The 17,506-nt window shown below is 44.3% G+C and overlaps 1 protein-coding gene across 3 annotated transcripts in view; it reads right to left on the bottom strand.

Annotated features, from left to right (window-relative positions):
- Window positions 1–17,506, bottom strand: part of rerea (arginine-glutamic acid dipeptide (RE) repeats a) — a 123,775-nt gene that overhangs the window by 41,496 nt on the left and 64,773 nt on the right. The gene's annotated exons all lie outside the window — the stretch shown is intronic.

The following is a 17,506-nucleotide window of genomic DNA, read 5'->3' as shown; positions in this document are numbered from 1 at the left end:
GCAGTGGCAGAGAAGGAGCTGCAGGGCTGACTGAGAGCTGCTCTGGAACAGAGGAAATCAGAAGACTCGTCCAAGCTGCTGCTAATCGATCCCCCCCCCCCATCGGTGTGATTCACACGCGTGCACCTGGAACGCGTAGGGGTAACGCAGTAATAATAAATGTCCGAGGCAAACAGGATCCAGCCGGCGGTGGGATGTCTGTGTGTGAAGGGTGGACAGGTTGAGTTTGTGCAGGTGTGTGGAACTTCAGGAACCGATGAACTGATGGGATCCCTGAAGAGCGAAAACAGATTTTAACGCTGCATGTGGGATCAGGCAGACGCAGCTCAACCAGTTGTGATTGTATTGCTTTATCTGGACACAGCTTCTGAAGACATCTATTCACCCCCCACTTCTCTATGTGTTTCTGAAGGTGACCTTGCCTATTTGTCAGTCTCCAGCCACGACAGTGGACCCATCAGCAAGACACGGTGTTCGCTGTGTATCAACCAGATGCTGCACAAGCTGAGCAGTAGGTGGTCCGTCAGGCCCGCTCGCCTCGTACAATATGCAAATAATCACATGCAAATTACCCACCCGTATACGTGTGAGCATAGATCAGTGTCTATTCAAATGTCGCAGGATCCAGGATATATGTGTGTGTGTGTGTGTGTGTGTGTGTGTGTGTGTGTGTGTGTGTGTGTGTGTGTGAGTGTGTGTGTGTGTGTGTGTGTGTGTGTGTGGCCTGCCTGCAAATACAGCAACAGCTCACATCATGAAAACAGCGACTCACAGCAACTGTAACTGCAAGTGAATACCAGTGAAGGATTTAACACACACACACACACACACACACACACACACACACACACACACACACACACACACACACACACACACACACACACAGACCAGAAGCTTTGAACAATCTCCTGCTGTGTTGCAACAAGAGATGTATTGTCGACAACACAGCTGCAATAACAAGGCTGGCCCAGTGCGAGCAGCAGCTCGGCTGCGTGACTCTCTGTCTAGACCGGCAGGAACAGCCGCCATATTGTAACCTGATTAAGAACGGACTCTCTGAGAGGGTGACAAATTTCAGTACAATTGAAAGGCGTATCATTCGACCTGAAAATTCATTTTAAGTCACGGGGGTGGGGGGGGTGGGGGTGAATTCAATCATTAGAAAAAGAAAAGAACAAACCAAGTCTGAGATTTTAAATTGATGAGAGGGGGAAAAAATGTACTCACTGGCTAAAGGCGAGTAAAAGCAAGATTAAAAAGTGAAGGAAGGTCTAAATTATTGAATTCAGTACGGCAATGAAACCATTGGAGTGACTGAGCAGACTGATAACCACCTTTAGACACACGGAATGCCTGAAGAGGATCGAATGTTGACTCTGATTTGAATATAAATGGTCAAGCAAACAATGGCTAACGAATTAAGAGACAGCGTCAGACTGACTATTAGGACAGTGTGGAAATTATACTGGTTTCTGTATGAACGAGAGAGAGAGAGAGAGAGAGAGAGAGAGAGAGAGAGAGAGAGAGAGAGAGACTAAAAGGTTGAACACCACAATATCTTTACTTTCTGCTACCAAAGGTACATCAAAGTCTTCTCCACCCATTTACTGTATCTATGTGTGTACCTGTAAATCAAAAGCCATAGCTTGAACACCCAGACACACACACACACACACACACACACACACACACACACACACACAGCCTCAGACTGCATTAGCTTCTTGCAGCGGCATCAAGAACTGGGATGGGGGGGTAAACTAGGATTTTGCTGTAGACAGGGGGGTGGGGGGTTTACTTGCCTCAGCCTCAGCTCATTCAGTCAGGGTGACGACTGTTTACCCGCGGTGAGCGAGAGAAGGAAATAGAGAAAAGGGAAAGGTCAGCGCTGCGTCCGAGACGCCGCTCTCCTCTCCTCCCCACGAGTCACCTACCCCCCCCCTCCCCTGCTGCTATCATGGAAGCACAAATCCACCTATCTCTGAGAAACAGCTGTACGGTATGTTATATAAGAGGTCGGGTCGATTTAAGGCGTTGCAGCAGCGTGTTCTGGCCAAGATATGATACACAGGGAAAGGAAGTGGAGGAATAAAAGCATAAACACATACAGGAGGATAACGACTCCTCCCGGGGTGACCATCTGGTTTGGCGGGGACTTCCTCCCCCGCCGCAGAGGAAGTGTCCATTTACAGTGTGCAGTTCAGCCGACTGCCATCACATCCCGACTTTAAACGACAATACGAAGCCGACTTGGCTCGGCCCAGTCAAGCAGAAAGGAGAGAGTTCATAAAGCCACGCCATCAGCATCAGCAGGAGATCTGGAGCACGAAACCTCCAAATGATGAAGCGCTGGCGACGGCGGCGTGTTTGAAACTCGTCCACTTACAGCCTGTTCGGTTGGCAGATTATCTGCCCTTTTTTTTTTAAATCATCTATTCTGGAAGTGTGACTGTTATCCACCTGTCCTTGGGTGGGGGGCGATTAGGTGGTCTTACCACTAGCTATTTGTACCAAAGTGGATTCTTATAATAGACGGTGTGTGGAGGGCGATATGCTGATGATGGAATGATGCAGCAGACACCGACAAACAGCCAAGGGAACGCAACAGGGCGAGATTATTGATGACTCTTTTAAAACGGGGTGGGTGGGGGTGGGGGGGCGACCCATACATTACCAATGAGTAGCCACACCCCTCCGCTGCATCTGACCAATGGGCAGGCAGCTGCCAAGCAAACAAGCAAACGATCCCCCAGCAGCTCTGAGGTGAGGAGAATGCTAAACGTGTCGCTTCATCTGCTGATTGACACAAAGCCTTTTGTTTACTGGCGTCACATAGATTTGCATCTTTCTTTTATTTATTTATTTTTACCGTGGCCCCTCCCTCTCCTCTCTCATTTGTGTTTTTTCTATTCTGCATACCACACATCACTCCCACAATCCTCCCTGTTTGTGGCAGTGCTGCAGAGAGTGGATATTACCCCTCCCTGCTGCTCTGATATCGATCAGCCTTGTCCCTCTCTCTCCTCTCCTCTCCTCATAGCCTGCTGCATTGATTTCACCTCTCCCACTAAACCCGCCAGCCAGGAGTGATTACACAGCCTGCACAGTAATGCAAGTACGCAAACACAAAAACAGTGTGGTGTGGAGGTGCAGCCTTTATGTTGAAGGCTACACAGCTTAGCGGCATCAGCTTGCATAGAACGTTGCATTCTTTTGATTCAAAGGAACCAATAAGTGCAGATGCAACGTGACTTATCACCCTAATACACATAGCTGTTAAAGCATGTTAGCATAGCACTACAGCCGGCTGGTGTAAAGTCAGCTGTTGCTCTGGGGATTTTTTGTCAGGCTGGTGCTAGCAAAGATCGACACGAGCTCCAGACACCTTGTGATTCTATGCAAATTTGCTCAGAACTTATGCGCTTTACTAGCATGCAGAGCTGCACTTCACAGCCAGATGAGCAGCCATAGCCCACTGAAGTCAACACAGCTCAAAGAAAAACGCACAATGTGTGTGGCACGACTACACAGACGAGCATCTTCAAACAGCTATGTACAGTTACAGTAGATTTAACGTTGGGGTAGAAAGAATATAGCTTGTATGTGACTGGAAAGCATCACACACACACACACACACACACACCAAAAGTAAAAGCTCTGCCTGCATCGTAGCAGCAGCCGCCGGCTCATTCATTCACAGCGGCGCAGGAAATATCTGCCCAAGCCTGTTTTCCACAAAGCATTTCTGCTGCCAACAGTTGCTTCACTACTAGAGGTTTGGTATGTAGGACTACCAGTGTGGGCTCACCACAATAATTCAGAGCCTTGACGGCTGACATAGGGATCGATGTCAACATCACTATGTTAAAGAGAAGCCGAACTGGGTAGACTGAAAAAAAAGGCTAACGACAACAACAACAATAAAAACGACGACTGTCCTTCTGTGTTGTTTTGCAGATTTTTTTTTAAACATGAGATACGACTGGGAAGAAGCAAGGGGCTGAAAACAGGACAGCAGATGTTGTCTCACCTTCTGTTCTCAGTTAGAAACCCATCCAAAACTACCGTATGGATATTTCACCCCATTTCTCTAGTTCCTGTTAGAATATAAATTCTTTTCCTAGCCCAGGCCTCGTGCCAGCCTTTCTTCCACCCTCTATCATCTCAGGCAAGTTACACAACAGTCATTTCACCCAAAAACTGAACTGCACTAAAAACGTTTTCTTCTTTTTCCTATTTTGGCTGCTTGTTTGCATGACAACAATGTCTTTTGGGCGTGAAAATGTACACTTTTGAAAAAAACAACAAAAAAACAACGAAACAAAAAAAAAATCAAAACACCATATTGTGCAAATGTGCAAAACACAACACCTCTAAAATGATGGTTCCACCGCCCAGCTTTGCACCGGTCTGTTATGGTTCCAGCGTCTTTGTGTGGGTGCACAAAAAGAAATAGTACCTGATGGTCCTACTTTGTTTTAAATACTGTTCCTATAACACACATTTGATTCATCACTGTGATCGTGTTCTGTGGTGTTCATTCTAAAAGCTTATGATACTGTTCTTGACCCTGGCACGCATACTACTACAGTAATCCCTCATTACTCGCGGTTAATGCATTTCCAGGACCACCCGTGAAAAACTATTTATTTTACCCATACTGATATTAAACCACCTTCTATCTGTATTACCTTTTCCCACACTCTTATCGACTGTTTAAAACATTTTTGTGTTTCACGGAAGCGCGCTGCATTCCGTGAACCTCGGAAGGCAGCAGGCTTCCGGATGCTGTCAGCCCATATCACACGCATACGGTATCACATGACTACCTACTAAAAATCCAACACGTAGTCAAGCCAGGCATCTAGAAGCGTGAACAAGCAAGGGATTACTGTACTACTTCTACTATTATTATCATTATTATTATTACTATTATTATTATCATTACTATTAAACATTGCAAGGAGCTGTACTTCAATATTCAACTTTAGCTTCTTTCAGTAACACAGACAGAAACAAGTAAAAAAATTTTTTTTAATGACAGCGGAAGGTTTGAATTTGTATACTACTGGGATATTATTGTAAAGAACAAGAAGAAGACTGGGATATTATTGTAAAGCAATCATTCTATTACTTTGTTTTCAGTTTTGGTTCAAGCAACATCTGTATTAGTTAATTTACCCACTTTTTATTGATCATGCTTTTGCCGCCATCAATGAATGCATGTTCAGAATTCTCTTGACACATCTGTTTGTATCGCTGTCTTGCCACTGTCAGTCATGTGATCACACAGTTTGTGAAATGTCTGCCTTGGAAATGTTTCTTCTACAATTTGTAAATGATCTGTGTGTGTGAGAGAGAGAGAGAGAGAGAGAGAGAGAGAGAGAGAGAGAGAGAGAGAGACTTCCTCAATGCTTAAAGGAAAATATCAGGTGATTGTTGGGAGATTTACAAAATCAATCATGTTAAGCTGCCGTCCCATGTACATTAACTTTATTTTACATTAATCAGAATGTACAGGTGCAACTGTGTCCAATATTCTAACCTGTTTTAACAAGCTAACGCCTCTGACAGCATTCACTGATCCACCAGACTCTAAAGCAACAGAGATCTCACATATTATTTGCACCCTCACTTTCATTTGACATTTAAATGGCATTTAACCATGACAGCAAACAGTCTGCAGCTAGTTATGCAAACTTGCGTACGGTGTCGTGTACGTCGCTTAAAAACCATTCAAACAAGACCAGCGCCTCTAATCTACTCTCTCTGGGGCCCCGTCCACACGATGACGGATTTTTTAAAAAAATGGAACTTTTTAAAAACGCATTGAAAACGATTCACGTCCACGCCGCAGCGTTTTTAAAAAATCTCCGTCCACACGTAAACGCACCAGTACGTTTTCGAAGACGGCTATAAGCATGCCAAACCATGTGGTGGCAGTATTGAGTCAAATTTTATCCAATAGGAATCTTCCATGTTTTGTTGTCATAACACACATAAATATGACGTCACAGCGGTTTTCGTCGCAGGTAAGACGTCAGCGTTTTTAAAAAGTCGCGGATACACCGTCCACACGACAACGCAGACCCAGCGTTTTTAAAAAATCCACCTCGGCCAGCATTTTTAAAAAGTAGCGTTTTCGTTCCAGATATCTGCGTTGTCGTGTGGACGGAACGCGTAAATGCAACAGAAAAGTTGCGTTTTCAAAAAATCCGTCGTCTTGTGGACGGGGCCTGGGACTCAATGTGAGTGATAATAAAGAAGTGTTATAACATGGAAAACAGCCCAAACAAAGACAAAGTTGGGGGTGGTGGCAAGGACAGCGTCGCTTTGATCAATAGTCGTAATCAATATTCTCCCTCGGTACCTTTCACTGTTTAAATTAGCACTTGTACTGCGTTGCAATGACAGGCTCAAAGACACTTTAGTTCAGTGTGTGATTTGAAGAAGTCTTAAATTTACATACATAAGTCCTCTGCAGGAAAGAAAGGTCAAGTATGACTGTGATAAATAAATAATATTGTCTCATTATCACTCAGAGTAAAGCCCATCTACAGGCAGCTCTCGTGATCCAATGAGGCATCTTTAAAGATGACGTTTTGTACCCAAGCAGTCCTCCAAGAGACAGTCAGCCATCTGTTAACAGCAAGCTCCATCAGTCCCCCGCAGCTCCTGTCACCAGTGTATGGCCATAAGACTGTAAGCACAAGTTCCACTGCAGTGCACAAACTCAAGACATGAGGTGTGTGTTCTGTGTAAATGTGTGTATATTAGCTCTGCAGGGAGGAGAGGACGAGAGGTTAGCGTCCATACGAGGAGAGCACAGAGACAGACGGGGGTCTCCGTCACCTCCAACATCCCTCCCTACCATTCACTCTCACATTCATCCCCCAACTCCATTACCCACTCCAGCACCGGAGCACATTAAATCATCCCATTTCACCTGGAGATGAGGTTAACACAGGAGACAGGGAGGTGGGAGGAGGTTTGGAGAAGGATTTTTCTTTTCTTTTCTTCTCTTTTTTTTGCTATCTTGCTGGTGTGAACTGATTCAAACAAATGCAAGCACAGGGCGACTATTATTAAAAGGCCAAAATCAGCTCTAACCCATCCCACAATGCCTTGAGGTGCGAGATTCATCACAGGGTTCAGACAGCAGAGGAGAGGCAAGAAAGGAGATGCTGAAAAGAAATAACGCAGAATAAGATGAGGCACGCCATAAGCTGTGAGGAACTGAAAGTGATGGGAAGCTGTAAAGAATTATTCATACTCAAATGGGAAGGGCATTATGGTGATCAAAAATGGTCTGTTAAACTCAATAGCCCAAGGTTAGCTTGTCTTACTGCTGCAGCAGTCTATATAGTAGAATGTAACGACGCTAGTGCAAACACATCCCTTATACGCTAAAATATCAAGATGTTTTCATCATTTCCATTTCCAAGCAAATTAGAGAAGAAATTTAGAGAAGCACTCTCCAAAGCAACAAACACAGATTGCCAGAAATTGCCTGCATGTGAGGAGAGAGAGGAAGCCGTCAGAGCAGAGACATTGGGGATTTCAGAACAAAAAAAAAAAAACACTTGGGGGAGGTCTGTATTTTCATGTCATTAAGATAGTGGTGAGGCTAATAACAGCGATCTTAATGGCGCAGACTTCACTCCCTCTATTCTGTGCACGAGTGTTAACTGCCTGCTGAAACAAAGGCAGCTCTGTGCAAAAAACACAACGCTGCTAAACTGTTAAGTACATTCCTATAAAGAGAAGAACAAAGAGCGTTTGAGCACGCAGAAATGAAAAGATAGCATAGCTTAGCCCTTTGATGCCAGGTAATGTGTTTAACATTGTGAATAGTGTTTGTGCTGTTTCATAGTGTACTGTCTGGGATCAAGGCAACAGTAACATCAGCTGGTAGCAGGGATACGTCTCAGCAGTAATGATGTTTGTGAGAGAAAACAGGGCTGGGAGGGATGAAGAGTGTCCTGCAAAACAGCAGATGAGTGGAGATGGTTGGGAATTTAGAGGCTTGGACTGGAAGAACGACACAGGACTCGAGTCACACGCAGCACAGCACGAGGAAATATGGTGTGCAACGTTTTGTGCCTGTTTGCAACTCACAAAACTGCACAAACACCCCGGCACAGAATAAATCAAGTGCGTATGCATGTGTGGCGAAGCATCCCCCAAGCCCTTGCAGCTGTGGTTCCTGTTCGCCATTTGATCCACTGACAGTGACAGACAGGCAAACACAATTTAGTCTCTCCCATCAAAGCACAGGCAACAACGGTCACAGTCGCCGCCGGCGGAAATGTGACGTGCTTAACGGGAAAAACACACAATCTTCCTTCTTTGTCCAAGGAAAAAATGGGCCTGGAATTATGAAATCTAGAAAATATATGTTCCTGTTCTTTTTTTGGTTAACTATGACTGTTACCATAGACGGTTTATATTTATGAGTTCCGACTTTGGCTGATCTGGTTTCTGGGTAACGGTTTCCTGCCCCACCCAGCCCACCCCCCCCAATCCATATGAATTGACTTGGTTGCATTGTGCCAGACACATGGTATAAGACAGTTCTTGAACTGCATTACATTCCCCTTTCACAATCAAAGGCTGAACATATGTGGGCCAGTCGTGTTGTATTCGATCAACAAGCACTCAAAGAGAGAGAGCAGATCAAGCCTGCTGTGAGTCCAGGTGAAATAGAGGTACAAAATGTCAGAAGGTGTGTGTGTGAGGGTGAAGCCTGCTCTGGAGATGGCTGCCTGTGGCGATGCTGTTGTTTTAAGGGGCTGTGTGAGGCTGTGGGCTCAAAGGTACAAAGTGGAGACATTCCACAGACCTCGCTGCAATCCTTGAAATTTCCTCCTCTCGTGTCTGCTCCCCTGCCCTCCTTCCTTCCTCCCTTTGCTTTCTCTCCCTCTCTCTCTGCTGGCAAGAGTTAATTTCTACCATGTGTTCTGTAGCACAGAAAGCGGGGTGAGGGGGTGAAGGGTGGGGTTTCAGAGGAAGCGTGTGAATTCAATACCACTGTAAATCTCCACTTCCACAGCGTTCCTCTCTCGCCAGCCCTCCCTCCTCTTCTGTTCTCTCACATTCTTTTTTTTATTGGCATGTAACACATTGGACAAGCTGGAAATTACACTGAGCTGAGAACCAGCGGCGAAGCACGCCAGATACCTACTTAAGCTGAGAGAGCAGGGGGGGGAGGGAGTGGAGGGTGTAAAGGAGGAATATGGAGAACATGAGAGGAAATGTAAAATGGGAGAAGAACGAGGCGGTGGGTTGAAATTAGCTGCCCGTTTGCAGAGCAGAGGCCAATCCAATTAAAGCTTGACCAATCCACGAAAATGTGTTTAGTGTCTGGTTGCTACCCCCGGGGGCTCTGTGGCCAGAAAAGGATTGAAGAGTCTCCTCCAAATACAATCCTCTGCCCTGGTAATGATGAGCCACGAGAAAAAGAAGAAGAAGAAGAAGAAGAAGGAATTCATCAACAATTTTATAGCATCTATTATGAAAACCATCCAGTTTGTGAGATGCTACAAACATTATGTTACTTCAAAAGACCCCCAACCCTCTAATTTAGAGTCAACTCCCTATGGAGGAGTCAACCGTTTTCATTTCAGCAGGAAGACCTGGTTAGGTAATTAAACCGGCCCTGTCATTACCATCATACCAAAAGACTGGGTTCAGAGTTTTACGGTTTGAGAGAGTCACATCTACCTTGTCTTTATTTTGGTCTTTTCTACATTTGTATTGTCTCTTTCTGGTCATAAAAGATGTGTGTCTGTTTATGCTCCCCGCTTTTAGGATAAAAATGTGGTGCTCCACACCGGAGTGTGGGGAATTTACTTCAGATGTGAAGACATCAGAGGAGAAATATTCGCTTGTGATGTGCCAGAAAAAAAAATGTGTCGGGGGAGCGAGACATTTCAACAACTCAGCAAAAAGGGACAACATCATTTAGACATATTAGAGGCTCAAATGGCCTTTGTCACTGGGAATGAGCGGACAAATCTTCATGCATCCAAGTGTGTGTGACAAATAAAACGATTGGAATAAGAGCGTGAACTACACAAAAGGCTTAGCTGCTGAATAATTAAGCAATGGTGGGTCAAGGAGGTGTCTATTGATTGAGCTTTTAAAAGGACTTACGAAAAAGCTATGGCCATTGTCCTGCCCCCCCCCCCCCCCCACACACACACACACACATCCCACCCCCCATTCAGGAGGGGGAATTGCCATTTCGGATATATTTACATAAAGTCACATTTACATATAGACTTTATCAGCCTCGCCCCCTTCTCATCTACCACCCCAGAAAACCCACCCTATTGGTCACCCAACTAGTTTCCGTAGCAGCATTTAGATAATGCACAGGATGGGCAGTGGGGATGACTGAAAGTGTTATCTGTGCACGGAAAAAAAAAAAAGATGAAAAGATACGGATATGAAGGAGAGAAGGAGTGGGGCGCCAAGAGGAGGGTTAAGTAGGTTTGGTTTTATGTCTGCGAGCAGAGCTCAATATAGCCCTCTGTGCTCGCTGAGGCTGAACAGTGTCGTTATCTCAAACATGCCATTTGTGTTGCTGTATTTATTCATCATTGCGCTCGTGTGGACAATCAATCCAGCCCGTCTACCCAGAGTGAGAAAGATCTGTACAGCAGTCAGAAAGATGCATGGCAGCCTCCATCCGATTTGAGAAATGCACCGAGCTCCCAAACCGACACAGAGCAGGACTAGCTTGTTGCTGCGGGAAAACCACGCTTGCATTGAACCAGCGGCTGCAGAAACACCTTTACTAAATGACCTAATGTTGCACCAGAGAATTGCATAAATAGCCTCACCTCTATTGAGCCGTGTTCCCACTATGTGGTACCGGCTCTACTCTAATTGACTCCAGAAAGAGGAGGTCGTTTTCCATAAGAGGATAATATCACCTCAGTGTAGCTGGTCGTCATAGTGACGCTGCAACAAAGTGCTGTAGTGAAAACAGACACCTCTCATAATCCTCTCATTAATCATCAAACACAGGATTGTGTTCACATCCTGAATATAGTATATAAATCGTATTTATATATGAATATAGTGAAGGAAATGTGTCTGCTGAACTAGCTGCCGTGGGTTTGTGCTCTGCAGGGGATTCCACGAGTGTCAGGCGTTGATGAAGCAGCGACAATGCTCTGAAGAATCAGCATCTGCAGTGTTTGATGAACTATTATGAGACCTGAACAGAGGTGATACCTAAAAAGAGGAGATGGATGCATCATTTAGAACTGTTATGTAGTGATTGTAGTCTGGAGTGTGGTTCTCAGAACACCTTTCACACTGTGATCACTTGAATGTGGCAGACCAACATATTTAATACATTTCTCTCTGCACCACTATAGTCATAGTGGTCAGAGTGAAGACAGGCACAATAGTGTGAAAGCATCAGCAAAATCTTGGCTTGATCCCAGCTTGAGCTCTAATTTTAATCAGCTGTGTTGGGAGAAGGAGGTCGTTTGACAAACACAAGTAGGTCATCTGAGCAGACATTTACTCACATCAAAGAATAAAAATTTTATTCTGTGCTAACCTTTTCCAGCTGGGATTTTTCCTTTCTGACCAAAAATGGCCATACAGGGTTTCCTAGTTGTGCTGGGCTTCTATTGATTTAAGGCTGCTACTCAATCAGGACCACTGAAGGCAATCAAATGCTTCAATCACACAGCACGTAGTCGCTCCATAGACTCCCTGATGCCCTTGTCAAAGCTGCTTTCTCATAGAGGACAGACACGAGCAGACAAGACAGCCCCACACAATGGTTAGAGGCTGCACCTCCATGTGTTCATGTGTGAAACGTACAAGCGCCTGAATGGACCACGGACTGAAAAGAGGACCTTAGCACCACACACACACACACACACACACACACACACACACACACACACACACACACAAAGGGAGAAACAATAGAATGCAGGGAGGGAAGTGGACATTCTTGGCAAATGACACCAAACAGTTGATGGTTGTCTAATCAACCATCTTGATGTCTTAACAAAAAGAGCTTTTTGGGTGAAAAGGGTTTATAACCATTTTTTTGTTATCGATTGCTGCATGCAACACCAGACAATCTGACACTACAGCTGTACATAAGGGTAAGTATCTGCGGAAGGATCAGAGCGATGGCAGGATATCATCGTATATCAAACACAGGCAGACAAGCTAGCTGCCAGCCTATTAGCCAGGCAGCTTCATTGTTAAGGTGACTCTCAGCATTTTGGATTCCATTAGGATTGCACTCAGAAAACCTAATAAATACTCATGTTGAGCATGTGTATTTATGCACATATATTTGCATCATTATCAAACAGTTTCAGACACAGGCTTCGAACAGGAGGCATTTTGCAATGTTGTAAGACACACACCAGCAGAAACCATCAGGAAACAGTTGTGTGAAACACAATTGGCATTTGGCGCTGGTGCGTGCGAGTGTGTTGGAAGACACGCACACGAACACGCACACACACACACCTGGGGATGATATGCTGCTTTTATCCAACATGAATGTTGAAACCAGCCTTATAAAATAATTTACAATGTGTTTTTTCCACCTTTGTTTGAATAGTATTATAAAACAATGTGGAACACAAAATCAACTTAATTAATAGACATTTTAGAGCTGCTTAAAAGTCTAGATGGTATTCAGGTTCTGGGGGGTTTTTTGGTTGCTATTTTTATTAGACTGAATAAAACACACCTGACAACACCATCATTACGCTATGCTGAAATAGCAGCTGGAAATAATAGAAAACTGTGTGAGTAAAAGCGGTGTTTGTCCCCTGGAATCCACCTGCTAATCAATCACTTAAACAAAACACGAGAGACGTTCAGCCAACATGTCAAACAGTTCCCGGGTGTTACTAAAGACACAGAGCGAGGTGAGTAGCTGAGAATCACACAACACACACGGTGACCGCAAACATGTCAAGCGATCCAGCACTACATGAATATGAACAATACGCTGGTTTATTAAGAAGCTAAGAACACGTGTTGGCAAGAGATACAAATTGAGAAACATTACAATTATCTGCAATGCACTGAGAATTGCAATCAGTACACCTGAAATTGTTTTGTTTCCCTAGCAACAGAACAATAGTTCATGTGTGTCCTTAATAATCAGGGATAACAAGGTCATACAAAACCAGTTTGCACAGATTCATGGTGTGGGAATCACTAACTATAAAAGGATGGGGTTTCCTGTCCAGACACACCTTCTGTTTTAACAGCACACAACTACACTGACATCAAACGGTTTCAACAATGCACAAATATACAATTTGCATGATGCTGACTTTTAGATAAGTAATGATGTTACACAATATTGTAGCACTGTCTGTTTTTTGCTTTTTTTACGTTTAAAACAGCATCTTGTCCTTTATTTCTATGACACAACTTGTCCAGTAATTATTTTGAGCACTTTTCATACCCATCAACACCAGAAGCAGAAAACACACTTTCACCTCCACCTTCCTTTTCCTCAGTTGAAGAGAGGAATTCTGGGTGACCAATTGTCGGCTAACCAATGAAAACTGTGAAACATCGGAACACGGCTCAGAACATGACTCATCGCTGCAGAGCGATTCAGAGTTCAAACATTTTGAAACAAAAATGACGGTTTGAGGCTCCAGGCTCAGGGCGGACGAACACACAACTCACAAAGATAAATAATCATGTTTCACCTCAGTCAGGACTTCAACTGGAATGACAGTTTGGTTTGTTAATACACTTAAAATCCTGCAGACACACGCAAACACACAATCTATTCATCTATTTTATACATGCAGGTCTAAAAGTCTGATTAAACATATAGAACTGATGGACAGTAAAAAAAACAAGAGGATCCCCCCCCCCCCCCGTTTTTCCTCCATATTTTGCTTCAATCTCAAAAATGACACATGTTTTGCAGTTCTTGTCACATATTAAATTCTATTCAACCAAGTAACTGCACAAATTAATGAAGTACACTTAATATTTTACATTTTACAGACTTGCTTTCACAAATCTCCTCAGAGAAAACATATACAGTATTTTCTGCACTATAAGGCGCACATTTAATGAATTGTTTATTCTATAATTTATTTCATATATAAGGCGCACTGGGTTATAAGGGGCACTGTAGGTTTATGAGAAAATTACCCTTTAGGTGTGCCTTATAGTGCAGAAAATACTGTAGCCAACCTTGAGAGAAATACACCCTAAAACATTTAAACTCACAGTTTTTAAATAAATGCGAAGGTGAGGGTCTCAAAATATAAACCAATCCAGAGCACACAGCAAAGAACACTCAGTCTTTTCTAAGGTGCCGGGCCTGCAACATGTGAGCTGGACTCCTGGCAAGATAATTGCATTGTACAAAGTATCCAATTAAATGTAGATAAGTAGGAAGATCTAGCAGAAGAGATGATGAGGTGTGTGTGTGTGTGTGTGTGTGTGTGTGTGTGTGTGTGTGTGTGTGTGTGTGTGTGTGTGTGTGTGTGTGTGTGTGTGTGTGTGCGTGTGTGTGCATGTTTATGAGGCTGCATAAGTGTGTGTGTTATGCTGCAATCACTCCATTAGTGAAGGACACAGAGAAAGGGATGCTGGGAGAAAGTAGAGAAAGAGAGAAGGATGCGGGTGAGGAGGGAGTGGGAGGGACCGCCTGATGCTACACTATGCTATATGGTGTTAGATACAAGCAGGGAGGGAGGTGGGGGGGCTAAATGAGCACCGAGAACATGGACACAAGGACTAGAACATTGGAGGGAGTGTGGTAAGTGAGCTCAACAGCAGCTCAAAGAGGGAGGAGGGAGTGAAACGGAGGAGACGATCGAGGTAAGAAAGCAGTGGGAGTGGATGAAGCCAGGGTCAGCCAGCAGATATAGAGCAGATTCCTGAGGGCTGAGTCTCTCTGGTGGCTTTTAATGTTACTCATGGAAGCTCCTGTGATGAAAATAAACATAAACTGCACGATTCAATTCCAAGTTGCATCCATAAAGTATCAGGATGGTTACTAAAATGCCTCCTAGTCAGCTGAATTTTTTCTCCTAATACACTTAAAATCACATTTTGTGTCGTTTAATTGGTTCCTTCTTATCATGATGCCACTGCATTAACATCTCAAATGTTAGTCGATCACTGTTTCAGTTCTTTTTTTCTTTTCTTTTTTTTGCACAAACAGCCTCTATCAATCAATATAATTATCTAACTGGACACGTTTTATTGTGGTGCTTTTGTTTTGTAACGGTTAAAAATGTCTGCCTGCGAGTCACCTCTGTATCCGGGCAGACATTTCAAGAGGATGGCAGAAGTCTTGAATCCATATGGATGGATCAATATGTCACTGAGGATACAGAGGGCAGCAAAGTTGTCACTGGCGAGTAAACAAACTCAGGAAAATGTTTGTCCTCCAACGCTTAACTGACCCTGATGATGCTGCAGAATGGATTTTTTTCTTGCACGTGTTATTGCTGAATAACAAAACCCTCTGTAAATGTGTGTGTGTGTGTGTGTGTGTGTGTGCACAGAGGAAACAAGAAAGCTAACATTCCAGCAAGAAGGCTTGCATGGTAATACCGACGATGAGACGGCTATGGCACGGCAGCCTTCAACTCCTGTTCTTGGCCACCCAGGATAGATTGATAGCTACATTCAGGATTTCTACACGCCGCTAATTGGATTCACAGGTCATTAGATAAAGTACACGAGAGAGACCGCCGCAGCTCACACACTGACAGGGAAGAAGTGGAAGTGTGTGAGAGGGGCAATACTGATGAGGTTGTTTGGTTCAGGACCAATGAAATCTGCTCTCGGCTGTGCCTCCAAAGCCCACCCCAACCCCCCCCCCCCCCCTGCACCGTGGGGTGGGGTGGGTGATCGATAATCTGCGCAGAAGCAATGGTGGGGGGTGGAGAACGAGGCAGGGAGAGGAAATAAAGAGTCTTATGCTTGGGTCCACTTAGATAGAAAAGATAACAGGCAACTTGAATTCTAATATATTACGGCGAGAGAAGGAAATGACGGCGGTCTGACCGTCACAGGACACAACAGAGTGGAATGAACAGGTGAGGATTTCTCCTTCACAGTAATAAACCTCCAAGGTTTAAAAAAACAAGCCGAGAGAGATTTGAGGTGGGCCAGATGGATGGAAGTTTAAACCGGCGAGGGTAAAAAACAACAACCCAAAAACAATATAAATCTGCCGTCGCTCTAACAGAGGGTTTTGTGCAGGTGTGGGAGGCGTGTATGCAGCGAGCCGAGTGCCACTCGTCTGTGATTTGTAGCCTGGTGACAAAGTGAGCTCATTGAAAAACGCTGTACTTGTTTAGAGAGCCAGCGGGGCTTGTTGTTTTAACATAGAAAAGACAAGGGTTCATTCTGCTCAGACACATACAGGCATGCAGATGGCTGTTCATTAATTACAAATGATGGGGGGGGGGGCAGAGAGAGAACGCTATTCTCAATCTCCCTGGAAAAGCCCGGCCTCCTCTGCCGGGCTAAATAAAGACATAGGTGAAAGTTTTTGAGAGTGTGTTTCATGATGAGGCTTCCTGCCGTCCTCAGCATCAGCAGCCATCACGCTAACGTGGGGGCCCTGCTGTCCTCCCCCCTCTGATAGACCTACAGCTCACCTTAAACCTCCATCTACACACAACAACTGACCTGACATAGCAGTAAGTGCAGAATCCACACACACACACACACACACACACACAGACACACACACACACACAATTCCACTTTTTTTTTTCTTCAAAAATGGTGTGTGTGTGTGTTGTTGTGTGGCTGACCTTCCATAATCACCCTAGCTGTTGGCAGCCATTACGCTGCCCCCCCCCTGGGGCCTGGCCAGCTCTCATCCAGCCCCCCAGCGTTCTGCTTAGTCAACCAATCTGTTAAAACACAGCCGATGCTCGCCAGCGGGAGTCGGACGCTTTATTAGATGACAAAGACCCATCAATGATAGACTCCAGCAGTCTTTACTCACTAAATAAGGAAGTTCACTACAAACCACCAAAATACAACTGGGCACAAAAGCACCGGCTCTGGCGTCCAATTTATACAACAACAGTTGTGCTAACAGCAAAGAAAAAAAGGATTTGCTTTTTTGAAAAATGTTCTGCATTTATACATAGTCCACTTACATCTTTGAAGAGAACACACAGATCCACGAAAACGGTCGGAGAGGCAGTGGGATGTACGATATGGTAGGAGCGTTCATAACCTCAGCAGAATAAACTGAACAATTTGACACAGTCTCTTGTTATTCTGTCCATAGCAGGCATGATGCGGGGAGGTTACAGACGGTACTGTTTTATAGGAGTTGCATCCATTCTGTTTTAGGACACTAAAATGTTATTGTAAAAATTAATCTGTGGCACACATTTTTCTGTTTCATGGTATAAACGCAGTGAAAACCACCTCTCAGGTAAACTAATTCAGTGTTCTGTGTACATTTTTACAATGAAATTAGACTGGAACG

Source organism: Antennarius striatus, chromosome 2 (assembly GCF_040054535.1).
Source record: "Antennarius striatus isolate MH-2024 chromosome 2, ASM4005453v1, whole genome shotgun sequence".
NCBI classification, from domain to species: Eukaryota; Metazoa; Chordata; class Actinopteri; order Lophiiformes; family Antennariidae; genus Antennarius; species Antennarius striatus.
The sequence above is the reverse complement of the archived record's forward strand: the minus strand, read 5'-3'. Positions and strand labels throughout refer to the sequence as shown.